Genomic DNA, 12945 nt, shown 5'->3' on the forward strand with positions numbered 1-12945 from the left:
AAATAGCGACTTTTACGGGTTCTAATGAAAAAAAATTTTCGCGCTTCCGGAAATCAAAATTTTGCGGCCTTCATAATTCTTTACTTATTTTAACTGTATCTACACTAGAGGAGGGTAGGTGTTTAATCTGCCTGCGATGACTTGGAACCTAAATAGCTTTCCGTTTTTTAATATTTGAGCAAACGGCCAGGATATTCAGGACGTTTTCGGAAATTTATCTGGTAACAATTTTGATATCGTCCGTTACTGTTCATTGACTTTCGTTCAATTTCAGCGCTCTCCTGAAGTATTGGGGAAATCCAGAAATCCAATAAGGCGGATCCAATATGGCCTCCATTTGATAATCAGTATGTCATTTCAACGTCATCTCTGCTCGTTAGGGACGTGAAAGGAATCATATTTGGACGTACCATGGCTTCTCAAGTCTCATTGTCACAGCTCTCTAACTTAAAATATTTTGAGGGAGACGGGAAAAAAGGCCAGTCTAGAGGGGGTTTTGTCTTTGTAAAACTAGATCTACATGATAATTCAATCCACCGATAATAAATCTTGCAAAAAGTTGACTTCACGCTTGGTCAATAACCCTAATATATTTGCTTGTCGTTTTTAGCAAAACAACTACCACACTCGTGCTTGTTGGATTATAAGATTATTGTGGACATCTTATGTCGCATCATAGGAGTGCAATAGAAGCATAACACCAAATTATCTCAGACACAGCAATGTGATCATCCATTTGTCATCGATATAATGTCTTTTCAATAATCATATTACATCCCATCACACTACTTGATATCTTATGACACAAAGTGGTTTGACATTTAAAAGGACTTAGCCAGTCTTTTAATTTGGTTGCGTATTTTTTATCTTGTCAAGTTTCTTCGTTCGCTTATATAGTGTGACAGCGTTGCTCAAAGGTCAGTTGCAGTCTCTCTTTGCTAGCTTTACCCATCCTTCTCTCCCATAGTTTCAATTTTTGTGCTATCAGCGGTAGTTCAACAAATCTCCGTATTCTCTGTGTTGACTAATTTACGTACAATAATTTAATGGTAATGCCATGTTTACTCTAATTTTATCCCATGAGAAAAATCGGTTTGGAACTTACCTCCTCTTATCCACAGCAAGGAAACATGTAAAATAAGAGCTTTAAGAAACCATTCGTCCATCTTTGATAAACACTGATGATCACTGATGATGGTATTACTTGGCAAAGAATGGAAAACCTGCAAAGAAGAAAAGTTAAATACCCTAAGAAAGGTGCCTACTACTAAATAAGGCTTTTTGTGTGGCTAAGTTCCAACGCTGACTATAAATATTCATAACAATTTTTAATATGCAAAGCAAACACCACCAAACTTTTTGTCTTTTACTAAAATTTATCCCCAAACAATTTCAGTAAAGTGAAAAACGTCTTCTGTCGACTCAAACAGGCGGAAAGTCTGGAATATGATTTACTTGTTCCTAGTAGCTCGTACAGGAATATCCACATGCAGGTATAAAAAAATTCAATAGTTTTACTGAGAAATAACGGGTACACCTGCATGTTCCAAGTTTCCCTGTATTTAGTTGAATTGCCTTCTCCCAAAAAATTGGATGACGAATATTTGTTTTCAGAACATTTCAATCCTTTGTATGTATTTTTGTAGTAAGTTTAAATTTTAAAAAATTATTGGCGCCTCTGGTAGTGGTTGCCTTTAAAAAGCGAAACATTTAGCATAATACTGCGCCGTACATGCTTCTTTACCTTCACAGTGAGTAATTTTTGTATCTAATGATTGTTTCTGATGCCTGACTATCTGGCACCCGTGGCGCAACACTTTTAACAGCTAAATGACTTTGGACCGCCAAAGAAGAATGTCAAATGAGCACGGAACACCCTCAGCCGTTTCTCCATCGCATCGTATTTTCTCCTTTGATTTTGCGCAAAAACCCTGTTTTAAAACCAACTTTTTGGTAAAATGGAAAAAGATTTTGTAGCTTTAAACCAGCCAAATTAGAGTGTGTTCTTTTAAATTACAGTTGGCTTATGGATGGTTCGGACACAGTGACAGCCAGGCGTCTTTTACTGACAAATAATAATGGCTACACCTACATCTTGCCACCTGGGGTAGCGCGCTTCTTGAAACTCTTCTCTAACTTCAGACCAAAGTATATGATTTTTCCTAACCTATTCCAGACACGGCCTTCTTGTTCGATTACATACCATCTAAATTCTCCAAATGATCATGTTAACTCGCTACAAACATACAAGAACCTCAATTGGTTCAAAGACCGATACAAATATGTCAAACATGAAAGTAGGACCTCGTTAGACCTTCCAACTCCATTTTACTCGAAAAAACTATAACTAATTCCAGACAAGCCTCACCCTATTCAGCAAAAAGTGGTCAACATTTATGGACTACTTCAAACTAAAAAGGCTGCCGCAGTCAAAAAATCCCTTAAATTTAAACAAAACTTATCCTTGTTAATTAAAAATTTATAGAAGACGTTGTTATTATGTGCGTCATGCATGCAAAGTTTTCTCTTCAATTTATCATGTGGATCGTTTTTCATTACGAACGTTTTACGAATTAGAAATTAATTTTAATATAAAAGCGCTGGTCGGAGATATTAAGCTTAAAGGACGATTCCTGGGAGGCATTTCATGCCATTATGAAATATTTTTTAAAAGCACTATTACGAAGAGAAGAAGCTAGTTTAGCTGGATAAAACTAAACATGTAAGTTATCGGGGGGAGAAGGACTTCAAAATTCGACTCTCCTACATAAGCTGTAGGTGTGTTTTTGCTATAACTGTGTGTCTAGCCAAAGGGTACGTTTTTTTGGTCTAAATGGCCTCAGGCATTGTTGTGTTTTGCACAACATTTAGGTTATTTGAGCCCAATAACTCAGCGCTGTTATATTAATTTTTTATGATTGTTTCTAGTGCCTGAGTATCTAACACCCATGGCGCAACGGTTTTGACAGACAAACGACTTTGGACCGCAAAAGAAGAATATGCGAATTAGCACGAAGCACCCTCAGGCGTTTCTCCATCGTATTTTCTAGTTTCATTTTTCGCTAAATCCCTGTTTCAAAACCAATTTGTCGGTAAAATGGAAAAAGGGTTTTGTAGCTCCAAACCAGCCAAAGTAGAGTATGTTCTTTAGCCGTAAATTACAGTTCGCTTATGGTTAAGATACAGAGACAGTCAGACGTCTTTTACTGACAAATAATAATGGCTACACCTACATCTTCTTACCGGGGCTAGCGCGCTTCTTAAAAACTTTTCCCTAATTTTAGACCAAAATATATGATTTTTTCTAACCTATTTCAGACATGACCTTCTTGCAGATTGTATTGCATCCAAATTTTCCAAATGATCATGTTGACCCGCTTCAAAAATACAAGCAGTTAAATTGGTTCAAAGACCGATAATATGAATATATTAGTCTAATTTGGCCATTGTCCATAGCAGCTTTTTATTTGAAAGTGCCAAGCTTAAGATAATAACTGACAAACGATAAGGAAACAATAAGGAATTCAAAGCTCTACCAAAAATGATGGTTTCCCTTTGAGATTCAGTTCCAAGGTAAATTTGAACCCAAGACCTCATCCCCGAGGGCATGTAGCATAACACTGCGCCACGCGTGCTTCGCTACCTTCACAGTAAATTATTTTTGTATTTAATGTTTGTTTCTGGTGCCTGGCTATCTGGCACCCGTGGCGCAACGATTTTAACAGCTAAATGACTTTGGACCGCCAAAGAAGAATACGCAAATGAGCAAGGAACACCCTCAGGCGTTTCTCCATCCTATTTTCTCCTTTCATTCTGCGCGAAATCCCTGTTTCAAAACCAACTTTTAGGTAAAATAGAAAAGCCAGGGTTTTGTAGCTCCAAACCAACCAAAGTAGAGTATGTTCTTTTAAATGACAGTTCGCTTATAGTTAAGACACAGTGACAGTCAGGCGTCTTTTACTGACAATTAATAATGGCTACACCTACATCTTGCCACAGGGGGTAGCGCGCTTCTTGAAACTGTTGCCTAATTTCAGACCAAAATATATGATTTTTCCTAACCGATCTCAGACACGACTTTCTTGCCGATTATATACCATCCAAATTCTCCAATTGATCATATTAACCCGCTACAAACATACAAGAACCTTAATTGGTTCAAAGAACATAAGTATGTCAAACATGTGAGTAGGACCTCGTTAGACCTCCCAACTCCATTTTACTCGTGAAAACTATAACCAATTCCATACCAGCCTAACCCTATTCAGCAAAAAGTGGTCAACATTTATGGACTACTTCAAACTAAGAAGGCTACCGCAGACAAAAGTTCCCTTAAATTTAAACTAAACTTATCCTTGTTAATCACAAAGTTGTAGACGACGTTGTTGTTACGTGCATCATGTATGGAAAGTTTTAATATCTTCTTTTCAATTCACCATGAGGGGTCCTTTTTTCATTAAGAACGTATAACGTATTAGGAATTAATTCTAATTTAAAAGCGCTGACTCGGAGATATTAAGCTTAAAGGACGATTCCTGGGAGACGTTTCGTTCCATTATGAAATAATAAAAAAGCACTATTACGAGGGAAAGAAGCTAGTTTAGCTCGATAAAACTAAACATGTAAGTTATCGGGGGAGAAGGACTTCAAAATTCGACTCTCCTGTATAAGGTATAGGTGCGTTTGTGCTATAAGTGTGTGTTTAGCCAAAGGTATGGTTATTTAGCTTTTTTTGGTCTAATTAGCCTCAGGCATTGTCGTATCTTGGACAACATTTCGGTCATTTGAGCTGAATAGCTCAGCTCTTTTATATTAAAATTCTTAATGCATTCGTTATTGAAAAGGACCGCACGTGGAGAATTAGAAAGAAGATATTAACTTTTCATGCATGGTGCAAAGGATAACAATGGCCGCGTTAAATTTGTGATAAAAAATCATGCTCTTATGAAGTTTTATAGTTCCTTTTTCCTGCAGTTGAAGATGCTTCCACAAAGGTTTAGCCTCTCGTACAAGTCGTCAAAATAGATTTAACTATTTATTACTCGAGCCGTAAAGCGGCACGAGTTAAGGTTTTGATAGCGTTATCATTTTTTTTTTGTTCATTTTTGGGGTCGCGATGGGCCGAGAGATAAGACTACGGTCCACGAGTTATTGTTCTTGGTCTCCTTTTTTGGACTCGGGTGGCACGAGTTAAGTTTTCGGTCGCATTATCAAATTCTTTAAATTCTCGGTCGTGTTCTTTGTATTCGAGCCGTGAGGCGCCGAGTCTGAAGTTCACCCTATGACGTGTCACATACACGATGGCAGATGCAAGACACAAATGACTAAAAATAAGACTTATTCCTCTAGAATTTTTCAACGTTAACAGAAACGGCATTCGCTTGCCTAGAGAGGTGTTTTCTATTTCCAAGGCGAAGACTCTTAAACTTTATGCGATGAACAGAAGCGAAGAAACTTAATATGTTAATATGTCTATTTTTATAGTGTCGTTTGTGCATCTTTTAACTTTCCAAGTTTTTCAATCAATCATATTTCATCTTTTCATTACAAGCACTTTAAAAATTCGAAAGGTTTTTATCGTTTTTTTATTTACATTTTTTTTAGTTCCTCAAGGTTAGTTTTGTTTAACCGAAAATTTGGCAACTAAATCAGTCTATGACTCCGCGGGCCAAGATAGATAAAGATGTCTCACGTTTACTATAGAAAAACAATCAATGTAGAAACGGTTTCTGTCTTCAAATGAAAGGTGAATAACAAATGCTTTCCCCTGAATTTCATTTAAAAATATAAACAGCGAAACATTGAAAGACGTACAAGGATAACGTACGCGTTTTGCGTAACGTTACTCTAGATCATACCGGAAATTACGATCCGTCATTGACCCGGCGTCACATACATATCAGGACCGTACAAATGGTTTCTGTCGCTAAACGAAAGGTGAAAACGTGACGATGAAAGCCCCGGGATTATAAAAAGCATTCGTATAACAAATGCCGTTTTTCCCTGTATTTCATTCTGACTGCAAGAAATGTAATTCTATCTGGTGGTTACTTATTGCCTCACTATATCTCTTTATCTATCTATTTGGGGGAATTAGCGATGCTGGAGGTTATCACTGCTAAGAGATTGTAGGCTTACGCACCACGCAGTCAAATATGGCCCGAGTATAAGCTTCTTGTTGATTTAAAATTTGACTTTATCTCACAGCTTTATCAAAGCCGTATTCAAACCGTAAGAATGATTCGCTCTGAAAAGATATAATTAGCATCGTCCCAAATTTGACACAAAATGTCCAACAATATTCCCTATATATCAACGAGCAGATGCTAGACAAATTATATTCTCCCTCAAACTTGTTTTCTTTTTATAGTAATATCATTTTTTACCATTAAAAACTCTACACCATAAATGAGACGAGAATCTTACACGAAATAAGTGTTGCTCTTTGGTAAAGAAAATGAATATCAGTTTCCAATTTGGATACAAAATGTCAGTTAATATTTCCAATATGCTAATGCTCAGCAGAAAGCCAAATTATTTACCCTGAACCTTGCTTTTGTTTTGTACCGAAGGTTATACAAGTGAACTACAATTACAAGGGACTGTCCTTTCTGCGATAAAAACATTGCATTATTAATGAAACGGAAATTTTAAACGAAGTCGTGTTTATTGGCAAAGAAAACATTTTTCTCCCTTTTAAATATCAGTTTCTAATTTGAATACGAAATGTCTATCATAATATTCCCAATATGTCAGTGGTTTTAAGACCGTGGGACTTCTTCCAAATACTAACATTTCTCAATTATGCAAATTAGGAGCCTAAACCTTTGCCTGAACCTCACAAGGAAGTATGACTTGAAAAACGCTCTCCAAGATAAAGAAAAACACTGACATAGTTTCACAATACAGTACACTGAAGTTATATGTTGGTACTCACGTAAACAGCTTTATGAATCCTCTCTAAGACTGTGAGGAATATTAGATTAGATGGACTCTGATTGCCACAAGCCAAGCTTGTTTACTTGATTGCTACAAAAAAGCCTTAGAAGCTAAATACAAACTCGCTTCGCTTTGAGAAAATAAAAAATTTGGCCTTTGTTCATGGCTGCGTTTTATTCGAAAGTACAAAACTTAAGATAATAACTGCTCAAGCAGTTTAAGGCCTGGGCTAGGGCTTTTAAGAGGAAAAATGGTTTATTCTAGATAACTTTAACAAATTCAATCGCACTGAACTGAAATTTGGAAGATAAAAAGATCTTATCATTCTGAAAATTTCTAAGCATAATAAGTAGTGCCATAGATCACGTGACATGTCACGTGATCGTTTTTGTGAAAAAAGCAAAGATTTGACAGGTAGGCGACGGTTTTAAGAGAAAACATCAAACAAAAACGCGTTTCTAATAAAGCTTAAATATCTCCATCGCTTCACGTTTGGAATGATGGTCCATTGTTCTCCAGAAAAAAATTATGAGGATAAAGGTCATTTTTTAGCCCACAATTCAACCTTTGATTGCTAATTTCTCTAATTTAAAAACTTAAGGACAGTCATTCCAAACGTAGAAAGTTAAATATTCAAAATCCGCTTCGGAAACACTAATTCAGATATTCATATAAAGAAAATTCGCCGCCATATCGCCGATTTACGAACTTTTCATTTTTTGGTCACGTGATTTGTCACGTGATCAAAATTATACGTTAAGGCAAAAGAAAACATCAAGTTTAATATTCAGGGAAAATTTCATCCTGTTCTAGGCAGACAAACCGAAGATATAGGGGATCATTCATAATTTCTGAACACCCTTCAAACCCAGGCCTTAAACTGCTTGAGTGACAAACGATGAGGGACCAATAAGGAATTCAAAGCTCCTCCAAAGATGATGGCTTCCATTTAAGATGAAAAAGTATATTTTTTTTTATTCAGTTCCAAGGTGATTTGAGCCCGTGCGCTCTTCCCCGGAGGGCATGAAGAATAACACTGCGCCACACATGCTTCTCTACCTTCACAGTGAGTATTTGCTGTATTTAATAATTGTTTCTGGTGCCTGACTATCTGGTACCCGTGGCGCAACTATTTTTATTTTTATGAAAGAAATGTGATGGTATATTTCCAGCCTGGTGAATGAGTGAGAATGATGATTATTCAAGAAAGTGACGCAGGCATACTCGGAAAAAAGAAATCCGAGTGCTCCTATCAGGAGTCGAACCTACTGATAGGAGCACTCGGATTTCTTTTTTCCGAGTATGCCTGCGTCACTTTCTTGAATAATCATCATTCTCATTCATTCACCAGGCTGGAAATATACCATCACATTTCTTTCATCATATATTTTGGTCTGAAATTAGGGTAGAGTTTCAATAAGAGCTCTAACCCCGGTGGCAAGATGCAGGTGTATCCATTGTTATTTGTCATTAAAAGACGCGTAACTGTCTCTTTATCTTAACCATAAGCGAACTATAATTTACGGTTAAAGAACATACTCTATTTTGGCTGGTTTGAAGCTACAAAACCCTTTTCCATTTTATCGAAAAATTGCTTTTGTAACAGAGACTTCGCGCGAAATGAAAGGAGAAAATAAGATGGAGAAACGCCTGAGGGTGTTCCATGCTAATTCGCGTATACTTCTTTGGCGGCCCAAAGTTAACTTCAAACATTTAACTTTAAGTGGGTGGCTTCCAATGATCCTCATTACGCAAATTGTTCACAAAATAGGTTTGCTTCAAATATAGCATGTGAATTACACTTTGTCTGGTTACTTTAAAAAATAAAATTTTCGTTTAAGCCTTAAACGCTTTATTCCTCTGTTCCTTTGCTCTGTTCCTCCCTTTCTAGTTAAAAATTAAATTTTTGTTATGAAAAAAAATGCAAAATTGAATATGAAAAATATGAAAACACAAAGACTTCTCACCATAAAATAAAATCGTGCGGCCAGATGGTTTCAAGACTCTGGCGCTGCTTCCAAATACTAGCATTTCTCAATTATGCAAAATAGGAGCAAGGAAGTATAAGTTAAAAAACGCTCTTCAAGATAAAGAAAAACACTGACATAGTTTCACAATACAGCACACTGCAATTTTATGTTGGTACTTATGTAAATAGCCTTATGACTTCTCTCTGAGACTTTAAGGAATATTAGATTAGATGGAATCTGATTGCCACAAGCCAAGCTTGTTTACTTGAACGCTTCAAAAAACCTTGGAAGCAAAATACAAACTCGCTTCGCTTTGAGATAAAAAAATTTGGCCATTGTTCATGGCCGCTTTTTATTACTTTTTATTAAACGTTAGATAACAACTGACAAATGATGAGAAAACCATGAAGAATTCAAAGCTCTACCAAAGATGATGGCTTCGCTTTGAGATGAAAAATTAATTTTTTATTCGGTTCCAAGATAGATTTGAACCCAAGCCATCTTCCCCTGAGGGCATGTAGCATAATATTGCGCCACACATGCTTCTCTACCTTCACAGTGAGTATTTTTTGTAGTTAATGATTGTTTCTGGTGCCTGACTTTTTGGTACCCGTGGCGCAACGATTTAACAGCTAATTACTTTGGGCCCAAAACAAGAATACGCAAATGAGCACGGATCATCCTTAGCCGTTTCTCCATCGTATTTTCCTGTTTTATTTTTCGCGAAATCCCTATTTCAAAACCAAATTTTCGGTAAAATGGAAAAGGGTTTTGTAGGTTTAAACCAGCCAAAGTAGAGTATGTTCTTTAGCCGTAAATGACAGTTCGGTTATGGTTAAGACAAAGGGACAGTCAGACGTCTTTTACTGACAAATAATAATGGCTACACCTACATCTTCCCACCGGGGCTAGGCGCGCTTCTTAAAACTGTTCCCTAATTTTAGACCAAAACGTATGATTTTTTTTCTAACCTATTTTAGACACGACCTTCTTGTCGATTGCATACTATCCAAATTTTCCAAATGATCATGTTAACCCGCTTCAAAAATACAAGCAGTTAAATTGGTTGAAGGACCGATATGAATATATTAGTCAAATTTGGCCATTGTTCATAGCCGCTTTTCATTTGAAGGGGCCAAACTTAAGATAATAACTGACAAACGATGAGGAAACAATAAGGAATTCAAAGCTCTACCAAAAATGATGGTTTCCCTTTGAGATTCAGTTCCAAGGTAAATTTGAACCCAAGACCTCATCCCCGAGGGCATGTAGCATAACACTGCGCCACGCGTGCTTCTCTACCTTCACAGTGAGTAGTTTTTGTAGTTGCCTGACTATCTGGCACCCGTGGCGCAACGATTTTAACAACTAAATGACTTTGGACGGCCAAAGAAGAATACGCAAATGAGCAAGGAACACCCTCAGGCGTTTCTCCTTCCTATTTTCTCCTTTCATTCCGCGCGAAATCCCTGTTTCAAAACCAACTTTTAGGTAAAATAGAAAAGCCAGGGTTTTGTAGCTCCAAACCAACCAAAGTAGAGTATGTTCTTTTAAATGTCAGTTCGCTTATGGTTAAGACACAGTGACAGTCAGGCGTCTTTTACTGACAATTAATAATGGCTACACCTACATCTTGCCAAAGGGGGTAGCGCGCTTCTTGAAACTGTTGCCTAATTTCAGACCAAAATATATGATTTTTCCTAACCTATCTCAGACACGACCTTCTTGCCGATTGTATACCATCCAAACTCTCCAAAATTTCATGTTAACCCGCTACAAACATACAAGAAGTTTAATTGGTTCAAAGGACAATATGAATATGTCAAACATGTGAGTAGGACCTCCTTAGACCTTCCAACTCCAAAATTTACTCTTGAAAACTATAACCAATTCCAGAACAGCCTAGCCCTATTAGGCAAAAAATTGTCAACATTTATGGACTACATCAAACAAAAGTCTGCCGCGGTCATAAGTTTCCTTAAATTTAAACAAACTTATCTTTGTTAATCACAAATTTGTAGACGACGTTGTTATTATGTGCATCATGCATGGGAAGTTTTAATATCTTCTTTTCAATTCACCATGAGGGGTCGTTTTTCATAAAGAACTTATAACGTATTAGGAATTAATTTTAAAAAAAGCGCTGACTCGGAGATATTAAGCTTAAAGGACGATTCCTGGAAGACGTTTCTTGCCATTATGAAATATTAAGAAAAAAGCGCTATTACGAAGGAAAGAAGCTAGTTTAGCTGGATAAAACTAAACATGTAAGTTATACGGGGGGGGGGGGGGGGGGGAAGGGGGAGAGCGACTTCAAAATTCGACTCTCCTGTATAAGGTATAGGTGTGTTTTGCCTATAGGTGTGTTTGTGCTATAAGTGTGTGTAGCCAAAGGGAATGGTTATTTAGCTTTTTTGGTCTAGATGGCCTCATGTTTTCTGTCATGTTTTGGACAACATTTCGGTCATTTGAGCCCAATATCTCAGCTCTTTTATATTAAAATTCTTAATGCTTTCGTAATTAAAAAGGACCGCACGTTGTAAATTAGAAAGAAGATATTAAAACTTTCCATGCGTGGTGCAAAGGATAACGATGGCCGCGTTAAATTGGTGATAAAAAATAATACTCTTTTTTTTCCTGCTGTTGAAGATACTTCCACTAAGGTTTAGCTCTTTGTTCAAGTCGTCAAAATAGTTTTAACTATTTATTAATTTAAAAATTGACCTTATCCCACAGTTTTATCAAAGGTGTATTCAAACCGTAAGCATGATTCTTTCTGAAAAGAAATAATTAGCATTGTTTCTAATTTAGCACAAAATGTCCAACAATATTCCTTATAATTTATGTCATCGAGCAGATGCTACGCAAATTATATTCTCCCTCAAACTTGTTTTCCTTTTATAGTGATATCTTTTTCCATTAAAAACTCTACACCATTAACGATACGAGAATCTTAAACGAAATAAGTGTTGCTCTTTGGTAAACAAAACAGTTTTTCCCTGTTCTGAATGTTAGTTTCAAATTTGGATACAAAATGTCAGTTAATATTCCCAATATGCCAATGATCAGCAGCAAGCCAAATTATTCACCCTGAACCTTGCTTTTCTTTTGTAACGAAGGCTACAATTACAAGGGGCTGTCTTTTCTGTGATAAAGATAGTGTGTCATTAATGAGACGGAAATTTTTAACGAAACTGTGCTTTTTTGGCAAAGAAAACATTTTCTTCTTTTTTTATATCATAGTTTTTTTTTTTTAACTTGAATACGAAATGTCTTTTATGATATTACGAAAACGTCAATATTTTTAAGACCCTGGTGCTGCTTCCAAATACTAACATTTCTCAATTGTGCAAATTAGGAGCCTAAACGTTTGCATAAACCTCACAAGGAAGTATGACTTGAAAAACGCTCTCCAAGATAAAGAAAAACACTGACATAGTTTCACAATACAGTACACTGTAATTTTATGTTGGTTTTCACGTAAACAGCTTTATGACTCCTCTCTGAGACAGTGAGGAATATTAGATCAGATGGAATCTGATTGGCAAAAGCCAAGGTTGTTTACTTGATCGCTTCATTAAAACCTTAGAAGCAGAATACAAACTCGCTTCGTTTTGAGAAGAACAAAATTTGGCCATTGTTTATGGCTGCTTTTTATTAAAAAAGTGCAAAACTTGAGATAATAACTGAAAAACGATGAAGGAACAATAAGGAATTCAAAGTTCTACTAGGCTTCCCTTTGAGATGAAAAAATATTTTTTTTATTCGATTCCAAGGTGATTTGAACTCGAGCCCGCTACGCCGGAGGGTATGTAGCATAATACTGCGCCACACATGCTTCTCTCCTTCACAGTAAATTATTTTTGTATCTAATGATTGTTTCTGGTGCCTGACTATCTGGTACCCGTGGCGCAACGATTTTTACAGCTAATTAAATGTTAACTTAAAGACGACGTTTCCATGCAGGGCGAAATCTCGCAAAGTATATTCAGATAAGGTCTTCACTAGAAGACATGTTTTAAAGTGTTTAACAAAA

The sequence above is a fragment of the Pavona decussata genome, unplaced genomic scaffold, assembly GCF_977016875.1.
Source record: "Pavona decussata unplaced genomic scaffold, jaPavDecu1.1 SCAFFOLD_261, whole genome shotgun sequence".
NCBI lineage: Eukaryota > Metazoa > Cnidaria > Anthozoa > Scleractinia > Agariciidae > Pavona > Pavona decussata.